Raw genomic sequence first — 13,829 nt, forward strand, 5'->3', positions numbered from 1 at the left:
CTAGAACACCATTGTCTATCCTGTAGTCTATCCTGTATTTGCTCTTTGGCTTTCTGCTGGGGAGAAGAGCTCTCTGTTCTCCCTCATTCATTCATTTACATGAGTATGGACTCACAGATGCTAATTTTATTCAACCCGTGTAACTAATTAATATTAATACTGTTATACATGCATTTTAATGCTCAAATTGTCCCAAACTTGACCAATGGAAACCCCCTCAAGATAGCTCCTATGCTCTTTTCACAAATCTTCTTGACTCTTTTAATACTTTCTTACTTTCTCATCAAACATTTTGCTAGCCCTTGATCCAGCTATTTCTGCTTCTCAAAGAAGCCCTAGTTTCTTTTGTGGCAAATGATATTTAAAATCCAAGAGCTGGAGCTATATGTGCCCACTACTCTCATTGATTCTAAGCTTCTCATCAACACAAATATAATACATATATATATATATATATATATTTACATGGCAATAAATCTATGACAAAGGAGGCAAGAATATCCAATAGAGAAAAGACAGTCTCTCCAATGAGTGGTGCTGTGGACACTGGACAGCCACGTGTAAAAGGTGAAACCAGAACACTGTCCAGCACCACATGCAAACATACACTCAGGATGGATGACAGGCCTACATGTAAGACCAGATACCAGAAAACTCCTGGAGGAAAACGTCGGGAGAACACTCTTACACAAATTGCAGCAATGATTTTTAGATCTGTCTCCTAGAGTAAAGAAAATAAGAGCAAAAAAAAATTTTTTTAAAGGACCTAATTAAACTTAAAAGCTTTCACACAGCAAAGGAAATCATTAACAAAACGAAAAGACAACCTACTGAGCGGGAAAAGATAGCTGCAAATAATGATTGACAAGGAGCTAACATCCAACATATATAAAGAGCTCACCAATTCAACATCGAAAAAAACAAAGAAACTGATTTAAAAATGAGCAGAAGAATGAAGTAGACATTTGTCCAACAATACTCAACATCACTAATCATTAGGGAAATGAAAATCAAAACCACGATGAGATATCACCTCATACTTGTCAGAATGGCTACCATCAAAAAGAACACAAATAATAAATGTTGGTTAAAAGGGAACTCTTGTGCACTGCTGGTGGGAATGTAAATTGGTACAGCCACTGTGGAAAATAAGAGGTTTCTCAAAAACAAAAAATAAAAAATCAACCTAAAAATAGAACTATGTTATGACCCAGCAATTCCATTCCTGAGTATATATCCAAAAAATCCAGAAACACGAATTAACAGACACGTGCACCCCAAAGTTCACAGCAGCTTTATTTACAATTGCCAAGATATGGAAGCAACCTAGGTGCCCATCACCAGATGAACGGGTAAAGATGTGAGATGTAATGGGATACTACTCAGCCATAAAAGAGGAAAAATTGCCACCTGCATCAACAAGGATGGCCCTGGAGGACATTATGCTGAGTGAAATGAGTCAGAAAGACAAATCCTGTGTGACACCACTTATATGTGGAATCAAAAAAACTACAACTCACCAGTGAATAAAGCAAAAGAGAAGCAGGCTCGCAAGAACAGAGAAAAAACCAGTGGTCACCAGTCCGGAGATGGGAACAAGAAAGGGCAGCACTGGGCTGGACGGTTAAGAGGTACAGACCATCACACATAAAGTAAGCTACAGAATGCGCTGCACAGCATGGAGAACAGAGCCAACATTTATAATACCTCTACATGGAGCATCATCTTTAAAAGCTGCTGCTGCTGCTGCTAAGTCGCCTCAGTCGTGTCCGACTCTGTGCAACCCCATAGACGGCAGCCCACCAGGCTCCCTGGGCCCTGGGATTCTCCAGGCAAGAACACTGGAGTGGGTTGCCATTTCCTTCTCCAATGCATGAAAGTGAAAAGTGAAAGGGAAGTCGCTCAGCCGTGTCCGACCCTCAGCGACCCCATGGACTGCAGCCCACCAGGCTCCTCTATCCATGGGATTTTCCAGGCAAGAGTACTGGAGTGGGGTGCCGTTGCCTTCTCCCACTTTAAAAAATGTTAATCACTAAATTGTATACCTGTAACTTATATTGTGTAGCAACTATACTTCAATAAAAAATAAGATTTTTAAAACTTAAAGCATAGTTCTCAGAAAAATATAGAAACAAAATTATACTAGGCAAATACTTAAGAGGGCTATTCCTGGGTCAAAAAGTACATGTATGTTTAACTTTACAAGAAAGTGGCAAACCTTTTTCAATGTTACATATTAAGAATAAAGTTATCAAAATGATTTGGGTATTTTAGGGGAAAATAAGTTATAAATAAAGGTCATTTATTTCATACAAACACCACAGGCAGGAAAATTCTAACTAAGCATGGGCAGTCACAATGAACAGTTAAGGAAACCTGTGGGCCTCAGAGGCACTGCAGGATAAGAAGAGCTGGGAAAGAAGGTGCCACTGACTCTTTGCAAATAAAGTTTAAAAGTCCTTAACAGCAAGCAAGGGATTAGCAGATATTCATCCTGACACCAAGGGGAAGCTGCCTAGCTTGTCCTGCACTTAACTGAGTGCACAGGGAAGGCTGCACGAGAAGCTGGTTCAGAGTCCTCCACAGCAGCCTTCAGGAGCTCAGAGGAAGCATCTTACAAAAAGCCACAAAGGATGGAGAAACCTGGAGGCCGAAGAGCAGCAACCAGGACGAGAGGACAGAACGACTGCAGGTTACACTCGGGCAAGGCAGGAAGTTCATGTTAAAAGTGGTGAAAGTGAGCATGCTACAAATGAGGGAGACATTCTTTTGAAAACATATCACCAGTTCAACACGAGGACAGTTCAGTTCAGCTCAGTCACTCCGTCGTGTCTGACTCTGCGACCCCATGGCCTGCAGCGCGCCAGGCCTCCCTGTCCGTCACCAACTCGTGGAGCTCCTCAAACTCATGTCCATCGAGTCAGTGATGCCGTCCAGCCATCTCATCCTCTGTCGCCCCCTCCCTGCCTTCAATCTTTTCCAGCATCAGGGTCTTTTCCAATGAGTCAGCTCTTCCCATCAGGTGGCCAGAGTACTGGAGTTTCAGCTTCAACATCAGTCCTTCCAATGAACACCCAGGACTGATCTCCTTTAGGATGGACTGGGTGGATCTCCTTGCAGTCCAAGGGACTCTCAAGAGTCTTCTCCAACACCACACTTCGAAAGCATCAATTCTTCAGCGCTCAGCTTTCTTTATAGTCCAACTCTCACATCCATACATGACTACTGGAAAAACCACAGCCTTGACTAGAAGGACCTTTTAAAAACTAACTTTCCTAAAGAATACTTAAGTTTTCAAAGGATTATTTTAACTAATGTAATTTAGGGCAAAAAAGTCCAAGAGATGAAAGGGCTTTTCATGATGATAAATTAATTTAGGAAAATGACTCCATGAGATAAGATGTCTTCAAATCACTCTTGTAGTAAACATTTCTGATATGTCTAAGACTGTTAACAGAAAAAAATTAAGCCATCCCGAGCAGATGAATAAAGAGAAGGTTAAAGAAACAAAAGATGTATCCAAGTGCTTTACCCAGTAGATGGATTTCTGAATGTCATTATGTAAATAAGTCTTTTTAAACAAATATTTCCTCAGCAAGGTGTCAAGCACTACTACTGTGTAAGTATCCGACCAGGCTCTGTCACTCATGGAACTGAAATCCCAGTGGGGAGAAAGCAATATACAAGAAAACAGTGATAATGTCTATGGCAAAAACGCGTGCTCAGTCATGTCCAACTCTGTGTGACCCCACGGACTATAGCCCTGCCAGGCTCCTGTGTCCTTGGAACTCTCCAGTCAAGAATACTGGAGTAGATCGCCATACCCTTCTCCAGGGGATCTTTCCAACCCAGAGATGGAACACAAGTCTCCTGCATTGCAAGCAGATTCTTTACCATCTGAGCCACCAGAGAACCCCTACCTGGGAAGCCCAAATAAAACACACTATGATTCTGTTGCCATCTTTAATGTAATAAACTACGATCTAGGAGAAACTGGACTTTACGCACAACTGTTCTTTGACTAGATCATTACTATATTCTTGCTTCATACAAAAAAGAAATGTGCCCAAAACAATGGACTTTAATTCACCTCTGATTCTGCGACAGGGCTTCCCAGGCATCACCTGTGGTGAACAATCTGCCTGCCAGTGCAGGAGACTAAAGAGACGCAGATTCAATCCCTGGGTCAGGAAGATCCCCCTGGAGAAGGGAACGGCACCCCACTCCAGTATTCTTGCCTGGAGAATCCCATGGACAGAGGAGCCTGGCGGCTTACAGTCCAGGGGGTCACAGAGAGTCAGACACGACTGAGCGACTGAGCACTCCTTTCTTGTCCTTCGCTTCTGTTGCCAAGAACAAACGACACTAAGATCAGCAGCTTCATACAGTTTCTCTGCTGTTAATATTTTTCAGCATCTACACTCTCTAAAACAGAGCTGTGGTTGCCAAGAATGGTCTTAAACAACAGGTAACAATTTAGAATCTTGTGAAAGAAGAATGTGTTCGGTTCCCATTTTAAAAATATCATAATGGCTTGATAGTGTGTTTAATCACTATCATCGTGATTAATAGGATCTGTGTTCTTCTATATATCACCAATATCATTTTATTATCACCGATCAGGAACAAACTGTAACAGACAGATGGTTTGTGTGTCTATCGTTAAGATTATGGGGTTCATTCTTAGCACAAGCAAACAAAAATCAGTCTTTAGCCACCATTTTCCAGTATGTAAATAGCTTGAAACATGTTCTTATAGCAGATTGATGCATTCAGCTATACAGGAGATATTCTGCCACTCAGTCTCTGCAGAAGCCAAGGTGCTGAGAACTGGTCCTCCACATAGACTTCCAAGGTTTCTATGGCTATAGTTAGTAACTAGCCGCAAAAGCTGCGAAATGGAATTTAGCTAAAATGAATACTGTGCTTTGTAAGAAATTTTGCTTTGAGTTCCACAAAACTCACGCTGGAGTGCCTGAAGCTTTTTTCCTTTTGCCATATGGAAAACACAGCCTCTGCTGGCAAGCTTCCAGCCAGTATTCCTTGGGAAAGCGGGTGATTCTTCCATCAGGGTGAGAAATCCTTGTTCAGTTCAGTTCAGTCGCTCAGTCGTGTCCGACTCTTTGCGACCCCATGAACCCGCAGCACACCAGGCCTCCCTGTCCATCACTGACTCCTGGAGTCCACCCAAACCCATGTCCATCGAGTCAGTGATGCCATCCAACCATCTCATCCTCTGTTGTCCCCTTCTCCTCCTGCCCTCAATCTTTCCCAGCTTCAGGGCTAAATCCTTGTTAGGCTGTTTGCTATTTCAAATTCAAAATGCCAGAATTTCACATTACCTGACTGGAACATTCCATGTCTGCCGTTCCTCTGGCTTCTCAGTCCTACAGTTAGGTTGATAATCAATGGGGTGGTGACCTGCCTGTCCTCCAGGTCCTCGTTTGCAAGTGTCATATCCAGGTGTCCAAAGACCCTCTTAGCCAAAGCCTGATTAAAGGAACTGCACTTAGGGAGACTTTAGAGGACATGATTTCTGTCTGCTTCTCCACTGGGTCACAGCACCTGAGTCCCAGGACTGTCAGCTGGAGGCAGGGCATAGGGAACGTGAAAAACTACTCCAGGTATTTCTACAAGAGTCTGCCTACTCTTGGGCTTCCCTGATAGCTCCATTGGTAAAGAATCTGCCTGCAGTGCAGGAGACCCCGGTTCGATTCCTGGATCAGGAAGATCCCCTGGAGAAGGGGCAGATCACCCACTCCAGTACTCTTGGGTTTCCCTTGTGACTCAGCTGGTAAAGAATCTGCCTACAACGTGGGAGACCTGGCTTCAGTCCCTGGGTTGGGAAGATCCCCTGGAAAAGGGAATGGCTACCCACTCCAGTATTCTGGCCTGGAGTATCCCAAAGGTCCATCTAGTCAAGGCTATGGTTTTTCCAGTGGTCATGTATGGATGTGAGAGTTGGACTGTGAAGAAGGCTGAGCACCGAAGAATTGATGCTTTTGAACTGTGGTGTTGGAGAAGACTCTTGAGAGTCCCTTGGACTGCAAGGAGATCCAACCAGTCCGTTCTAAAGGAGATCAGCCCTGGATGTTCTTTGGAAGGAATGATGCTGAAGCTGAAACTCCAGCACTTTGGCCACCTCATGCGAAGAGTTGATTCACTGGAAAAGACCCTGATGCTGGGAGGGATTGGGGGCAGGAGGAGAAGGGGACGACAGAGGATGAGACGGCTGGATGGCATCACCGACTTGATGGACGTGAGTCTGAGTGAACTCCGGGAGGTGATGGACAGGGAGGCCTGGCGAGCTGCGACTCACGGGGTCACAGTCGGACGCGACTGAGAGACTTCCGCTATTTCACTGCCTGTTCTAGTCATGTGTGTATCACCTTCACTTACTGACACTGAACCACATTTTAATAGTATTAACATACTATTAAGTCTTTGAAACTTCCTAAAGATTGACATAAAATCAGATAAATAGGTTTGCATTATCATGAAATTTAATAACCATAATAAAAACTGACAGGTATCCTTCCCTAAGAGACGCAGAAATGAATAAAGGATACCGTATTTATTTATTTTTAGGATACCTTATTAAATGAGTGGGCAAGACCAGAAGAGGGAGCACTCATGCAGACCCCAAACAGGAAGAGACTACCCTGCATCTCCAACTGGAAGAAGGTTCCTTACCACCCAACTACCCAGGAAAGGACGCAAGATCTTCTCCCCACCCAGCAACAGCTCAGCCAATGAAAAGCCACTACACTCCCAGTTTCCTACAACAGACTTCGTGCTTGTCAACAGCCCTTCCAAGCTTCCCCTCTTTCCTTTATAAAAGAGCATTCCTCTTCTTTGTCTAGGTTTGCGTATAGCTTCTGCTATAGCATGCTTATCCCAAATTACAAATCTCGGTTATTCCTGAAAAAACAAAACCCACCAAGGACTTTGCTGGTAAAACAACTGTTTTATTTCTAAGGTCAGCTTTACACAAATGAAGACTGACTCAGGTTCAGGTTCACATAACCGGAAGCTTAACAGCCAGCTAGTCTGCTTATTCATAGAAAAGTACTGACGATCCCAATTTTTATTTCTCCTCCTCTGTTTCTTCCTCTATTTGTATCTTTGGTTATATTTTTCTTATAACCAATTAAAAATTATTTTAAAAAACAATACGCTGTGAAAAGAAACTGAAAGTGAATAAAAGTGAGTCTTCTGTGAAGGAAAAGACTGAAGTTCGCTGGGGAGGCTGCAGAAGGTGGGGGAGGCCTCTGAGACTCAAGAACTGTGGCCGCAACCAAGTGACCCCTCTGACCCAAATCATCACATTTTCTCTCCACTGGATTATTTCCCTTTGTATGCATTTGTTGCTGTTTATTCCATTTTTTTAAAATAAAAATGAAACATTTTAAAAACAGTATCTCAGGGCTGAGGAGTGAGCAAAATGGGTGAAAGTGGACAAAAGACACAAACTTTCAGTCACAAAATAAGTCTCAGGGCTGTAAGATACAGCACAGCGACTACGATTAATAGGACTGTACTGGATATTTGAAAGCTGCTGAGGGAGTAGATCTTAAAGTTCTCATCGCCAGGAAGAGGCAGCTCATAACCATGCGGCGACGGATGATACCTAGGCCTGTAGCGATGATCATTTCACAGTGTGTGCATAACTGAATCATTCTGCTCTGCTCCTGAAACTAATCAAGGTCACGTGTCAATTACACCTGACTCCCTGTCTAGCTACCACACACTTTCTTGTCTCTCTTTTAAGGCAAAACTCCAAAAGACAATTGTATGTATTTACCGCCTGCAATTTCTCCTCCCCCGCCCCCCAACTCTTAATCGCTCAGTGGAACAGCTCTAATTGAAGTCGCCCGTGGCCTCCACGCCGTCAGATCCAAATGCCAGCTCTCGGGCTTTATTTCCCTGAAATGCTGGCAGCGTTTAACACACCAGTGACTGCTCTCCTGGACAGTTTCTCCTCCACTCTAGGAGGCACAGGCCCTGGGTTCGCCTCCTGCCCAAGGACCCCTCCATCCAGTCTGCACAGGCCTTTCTCCCGTCGAAGACTTGTGAACGCCCTGTGCCAGGACTGTGGCCTCATCCTCTCTCCTCAAACCACACTCACCTCCTAGGTGAGCTCACGCAGTCTCAGCACTTCACATACCATCCCATACGCTGGGGTTCTTAATCATCCATATTGTTACTAAGGCTTCTCAAATTTGTATATCTAACTCAGATCATTCCCCTGAACTCCAGACTCAATAGTCAACTAACTGCTCAACATCTCAGCTTACAAATCGACTAAAGGTCTCAGACTCCGCAGCCAGCGGTGACCCCTCTCCTTGCTCTGGCAAACACCCCCATCTAAGTGCTGGCAACCTTGACGTTCCTTCTGCTCAAGCAAAAACCCAAAGCTATCATTTCGCTTTTTGTCTTTCTTTCTATACCAAGCATCCAATTAATCGGCAGTTCTTGTTCACTCTACTTTCCAAATATGCATAGAATTCAGTCTGCCAAACCTCCGCACCGCCATCACCACCAGCTGCATCTCTTCCCAGGATCACTGCACTGTCCCCCACTTGTCACCACCCTTGGCACTGGGAGTGCTGCTGTATTTATGTACTTAAGATTCCCACACCTACGTCTGCACACTGGTCAATATGTGTTCTATCTTGTAGAATGCTTTAATTTTTGTTTTAGGAATAAACTTCCCTCCTGAGATAAATTATCTTCTTAGCTTTTGAAATACATACTTTATATTATGTAGAAATTTTCTCCTTTTTCATGTCTGGAGGACTCATCCAGTAAAAACTTTTAAGCATCATGCATTGTAAGGGGACTTTTACCAACTTTTCAGTTTTTTTCACTGGTTAACAAGATATTTAGTTTTCTTAACTTTCCTTCAATAAACTTTAATAATTTATAGTTTCCTTAATATTGGCCATTATGTCTAAATTTTCAAATGCATTAGTATATATTAATATGATTCCTTATTAAATTATTAATAATCTCCTTTTTGCCTATAGTTATCTTCCCTTTCTCATCCCCTAATGTTTGCTATTTTCTTATTTCTTGAATAGATTGCCAAAACCGTCTACTTTATTGATCTGTTTAAGAAAATATCTTTTGCATTATTAATTAAACCTATATTTTAAATTGTGGGCCATTAATTTCTTCTCATTAATTCCCTCTGCTTTTAAAAATTTTATTTTTGGTATTCCAAAACTGAATAAAAGACTATGCATTTTCATCTTCTTTTGACTGCATACCTCAGGTTTGGTACATTTTATTCCCATTTCACATTTGAGGTTTTTAAAGGTCATTTTAAAAGGTCACCAAGATAAACACTGGCAAAGCACAAATTCAGATCTGTGTGATCTACACTGTTCCAGAGAAGTTCTTTTGAATGTATCACACGTGAAACTTAGATGCAGTTCACACAAAAGGAAACAAAGCTAACAAGTGGCAATGTGTTTATTTCCTTTAAATGAAAACAGTAAAACAACATCATGCCATTGACACATGAGAAGAGATGTGACTGCTAATTAAATTGGGTTAGAATGAAATCTTAACTGGAACAATAGTTTGATAAACCAACTTATCAACCTGTAGTATGTATTATAAAATACTTACGTCTTTTCACCAAGTAATCTCAGATCTTAGCGTTCTTCTTCAGCACATATTTCATAAGACTAAGACTGCTAAATGAAAATTAAGACTATACTGAAACATATTGATAACATTCTGAGGGGCCAAGACAGTACCCAAGGATTCTCCTCTCTCCATAGAATTTTCCAGGCAAGAACACTGGAGTGGGTTGCCATTTCCTTCTCCAAGGGATCTTGCCGACCCAGAATCGAGCCTGCATCTCCTGCACTGCAGGCAGATTCTTTACCACTGAGCCACCAGGGAAGCCCCCAAGAATTCTAGAGCTGGTTAAATTTGTCATATTCGAGTACTCAGCACCCAAATATTTTTTTTTTTCTCTTGATGTTTTCTCTCCTTTTTCTTGTCAGAAATCTTTCTGATTTATAAGCTGGAGCCACTTACATCAAGAACAATAATAGTAAAAGAAAAGACCAATTGTACTGACTAGAGGCTCTGACTGACACGCATCCTTAGAGGCCCCGTCCCGACGGCTGTGGCCAAGGCTCTGTCCCCCACTCTCAGTCCTGGCCCGAGTGCCTGCATCCTGCGACGTGGCCTCCCAGTCCTGGCCCGCATGCCTGCATCCTGCGACGTGGCCTCCCTGCCCAGGGCCTGTGCTGGCTGCGCCTCTGCCACAGTGCACGTCCCCCAGCTTTCAGCAGGTCTCCTTCCTCCACCCCCTGTAATGTCTTCCCGGTTACCTGGAAGGCATCACTGGCTACACACTCAAACCCGCAGCCTGTCTTCTTCCCTGGCCTTGTCTCTACAGTAGCCCCATCCCTAACCCACCATCACTCTCTATTGGATCATTCTGCTTTCTATGCATTTATTTATTCTATGCATTTGTCATTTAAAAAAATTTTCAACTGTCTCCACCACCGCCTCCCATACTATGAGAACTGGGGTGCCATTTTGCACTGTATTCCTAGAACCTAGAGCAATGCCTGGCACACAAATGCTCACTAAGTATTTGTCTATGGAATAGAAGTAGGGAGGAGGAGAGAGGCGGGGAGGGAAGGACCAAGAGAGGAAGAAAGAGGAGGAGAAAGGACCCAAGTCTTACTGATCTGACTTGACTACATGTCAAAAATATCTTAGTGTACCAAAAGATCAATAACCATAAATGTCCTGGAGTTTCTTTGAAAAGCTGATTCTCCCTAAATCCTATTACAGACACAGAGCTGACAAGAACTACCTGGCCTACCCTGTCTTATCAGGAGTCAAGCCACAGTTGGTCTACAATGTCGTGCCAGAGCTGCCACCTTCTAAAAATATACTGACAACACAGTAGGCTTTGTCAGAATGTCAACCCAACCCTAAGGAGATGTATGGGAAAAACCTGAGTGAGTGTGTTTCCCTTGGAAAGACAGAATGCAGTCCCTCTATTTGAGGAGTTCTCATGTGGATCGGAGAAGGCAATGGTGACCCACTCCAGTACTATTGCTTGGAAAATCCCATGGACGGAGGAGCCTGGTAGGCTGCAGTCCATGGGGTTGCTGAATCAGACATGACTGAGTGACTTCACTTTCACTTTTCACTTGCATGCATTGGAGAAGGAAATGGCAACCCACTCCAGTGTTCTTGCCTGGAGAATCCCAGGGACGGGGCAGCCTAGTGGGCTGCCGTCCATGGGGTCGTACAGAGTTGGACACGACTGAAGCGACTTAGCAGCAGCAGCAGCATGTGGAGCAGCCTGTACATACCAGCCTTTTTTGAGTTGCTACAAAAGTCAAAACAATGCTAGCAGATAGCAGTTAAGGAGAGTCTGTTTGGCTCCCAGTGCAACGTATCTCACAACAATCAGAACTGCCTGGAGAGTAAGAATCTGCCTCCCTGGAGAGCAAGCTCTCGACAGTGGATGTGCCCTGTGACCAGTCACCATCCACCTAAAGGTTGCACTTGTTGTTGTTCAGTCGCTAAGTCACGTCTGACTCTTTGCAACTCCATGGACTGCAGCGCTCCAGCCTTTCCTGTCCTTCACTATCTCCTAGAAATGTAAGTTGAGAAACGCTAAATACATGAGCTGATGACCTAGACAAGTGTCAGTTGCCACAATCTGTAAGTTTTTTTTGTTGTTGTTCTAAATATACTCCAGAACTTGGTAAGTTTTGATATTGATTGGATAGCATCATTGATTTGATGGGCATGAGTCTGAGTAAGCTGTGGGAGTTGGTGATGGACAGGGAAGCCTGCAGTGCTGCAGTCCATGGGGTCGCAAAGAGCAGGACACGACTGAGCGACTGAACTGAACTGAGATATATAAAGCACACCAAGATTAAACAGTGAAGAAAAAGAAAATCTGAAGAGACTCATAACTAGGAGGAGACTGAATCAAAAGAAAAATAACTTGACCAAGAAAAGCTCTGGACCTGATGGTTTTACTAGTAAATTCTACCAAACACTTTGTTGTTCATTGTTCAGTCACTAAGTCATATCCAGCTCTTTGCAATGCCATGGACTGCAGCACACCAGGCTTCCCTGTCCTTCACTCTCTCCCAGAGTTTGCTCAAACTCATGTCCATCAAGTCAGTGATGCCATCCAACCATCTCATCCTCTGTCATCCCCTTCTCCTCTTGCCTTCAGTCTTTCCCAGCATCAGGGTCTTTTCCAACGAGTCAGTTCTCCACATCAGGTAGCTAAAGCTTTGGAGTTTCAGCTTTAGCATCAGTTCTTCCAATGAATATTCAGGACTGGTTTCCTTTAGGATGGACTGACTAGTTTGATCCCCAAGGTTGCACAAGGTATTTCTAAGTCTCACTTTAACTTAAAACATTGGTATGCCATTTTATAAAGCAAATTCTGAATATCAGAACTGACCGAGATCTGGAGTACATTCAGGAAAAAAAAAAAAAAAACACGTAAAGATCCTGGCAACCGATACTCTTCTAGATCATCAGCTCATGTATTTAGCACTTCTCAGCTGGAGATGCATTTCTCTAAATCCGGCATAAAATAGGAGAATCTTATAAAACAATAGCAAAGAAGAAAAGCACTGTGTATAGCCGCTCCTCACTTCTCATGGCCTTAAAGACGGCACGCCATGTCGTCTGCGTCTCCTCTCCGCTCACCCAGCAGGAGGCACTGTTATACGACGTACGCCGCCATCTGCACCCACAATGCCTGGTGGCGATATTTTGCAAAATTAAACTATGCAAAGATGCATTCAACCAAAAGGACTCTTCTTTGTTCACACAGCTATTTTCCCCAAATAGAGCCTGGCAAGAATAACTGAAAGCGTGGACTGCAGCAACAAACTCACTGATGACAGACACTGTGGTATAAAAGCTTTAAACGGGGGGACACTGGAAGGTAGCCCACTAAATGGGCGAGCAGAGTCAGGGCAGTGACATCAGCAGGGAGCAGGAGGACTGCTGTCCACTCCGCTGCCAACAGAACAGGACGGAAGGAAGGCATGCGGGCGGGTTGGAACCACCTCCTGGGGCATCTCTTTCCCACTTCCCTTCAGAACAGCAATATCTAAAACCTTTCCAGGCTTCTAAAGGCTAAGTTGAGGTTAGGGATTCACTATGAATGAAAGCTATTCTACAACAAGAATGTGATGGCTAAGTTGTATTGCAGCTTTTTCAGTACTGTCCTTGATGTATAAACAGGTGGTACCACCTCAGAGCTCTGAGATAGTGGCTTTACCAATACCAACACCTCAGTATCTCATGACAGTCCAGGTCCACTCGTGAGGATCCTCTGTTATCCTCACACATTGCTTTCAGCCGTTTCTGCTGCTCTCAGTAGCTGTAAAAATTCCAGGCTGATCTCTCTGCCCCTGATATATGCTGAAACACTCAGACTTGGGAACGTTCCAACTGTGAGCCCAAAAGACGCGAAGCTAATAGTGCCAAACCCAGGAAAACCCTGAGACTTCCAGAATCTTAAGTCTGTTAGGTTGCGATGGGCAGGGGGAACCCTGCCGGGTCTCCAGCAATAGCCCTGGTCATTTTAAAGATTCATTTCTTCAGATAATACAGAATAAAGGAATGTATCTGAATATGTGACTCTGATTAACAGTACTTCAGTTTCTATCATATGATAGAGTGATCACTTACACAAAGCTGTATCAGGTATAATTCTGACTGATTATTTTCAACACTGATTCCACCTATTAAGATCTTTATCTGTCAACAGGATACAGAATTATAAGATCCATTTTATGTGTAATCAC

The 13,829-nt window shown here is 43.4% G+C and overlaps 1 protein-coding gene across 6 annotated transcripts in view; it reads right to left on the reverse strand.

Moving 5' to 3' along the window:
• The window catches only part of PDE10A (phosphodiesterase 10A), a 573,119-nt gene that overhangs the window by 91,906 nt on the left and 467,384 nt on the right, over nucleotides 1-13,829 (reverse strand). The window lies entirely within an intron of this gene.

This window comes from Bos grunniens, chromosome 9, assembly GCF_055505025.1.
Source record: "Bos grunniens cultivar Pamir isolate PY7600 chromosome 9, Bosgru_T2T1.0, whole genome shotgun sequence".
In the NCBI taxonomy this organism is placed as follows: Eukaryota; Metazoa; Chordata; class Mammalia; order Artiodactyla; family Bovidae; genus Bos; species Bos grunniens.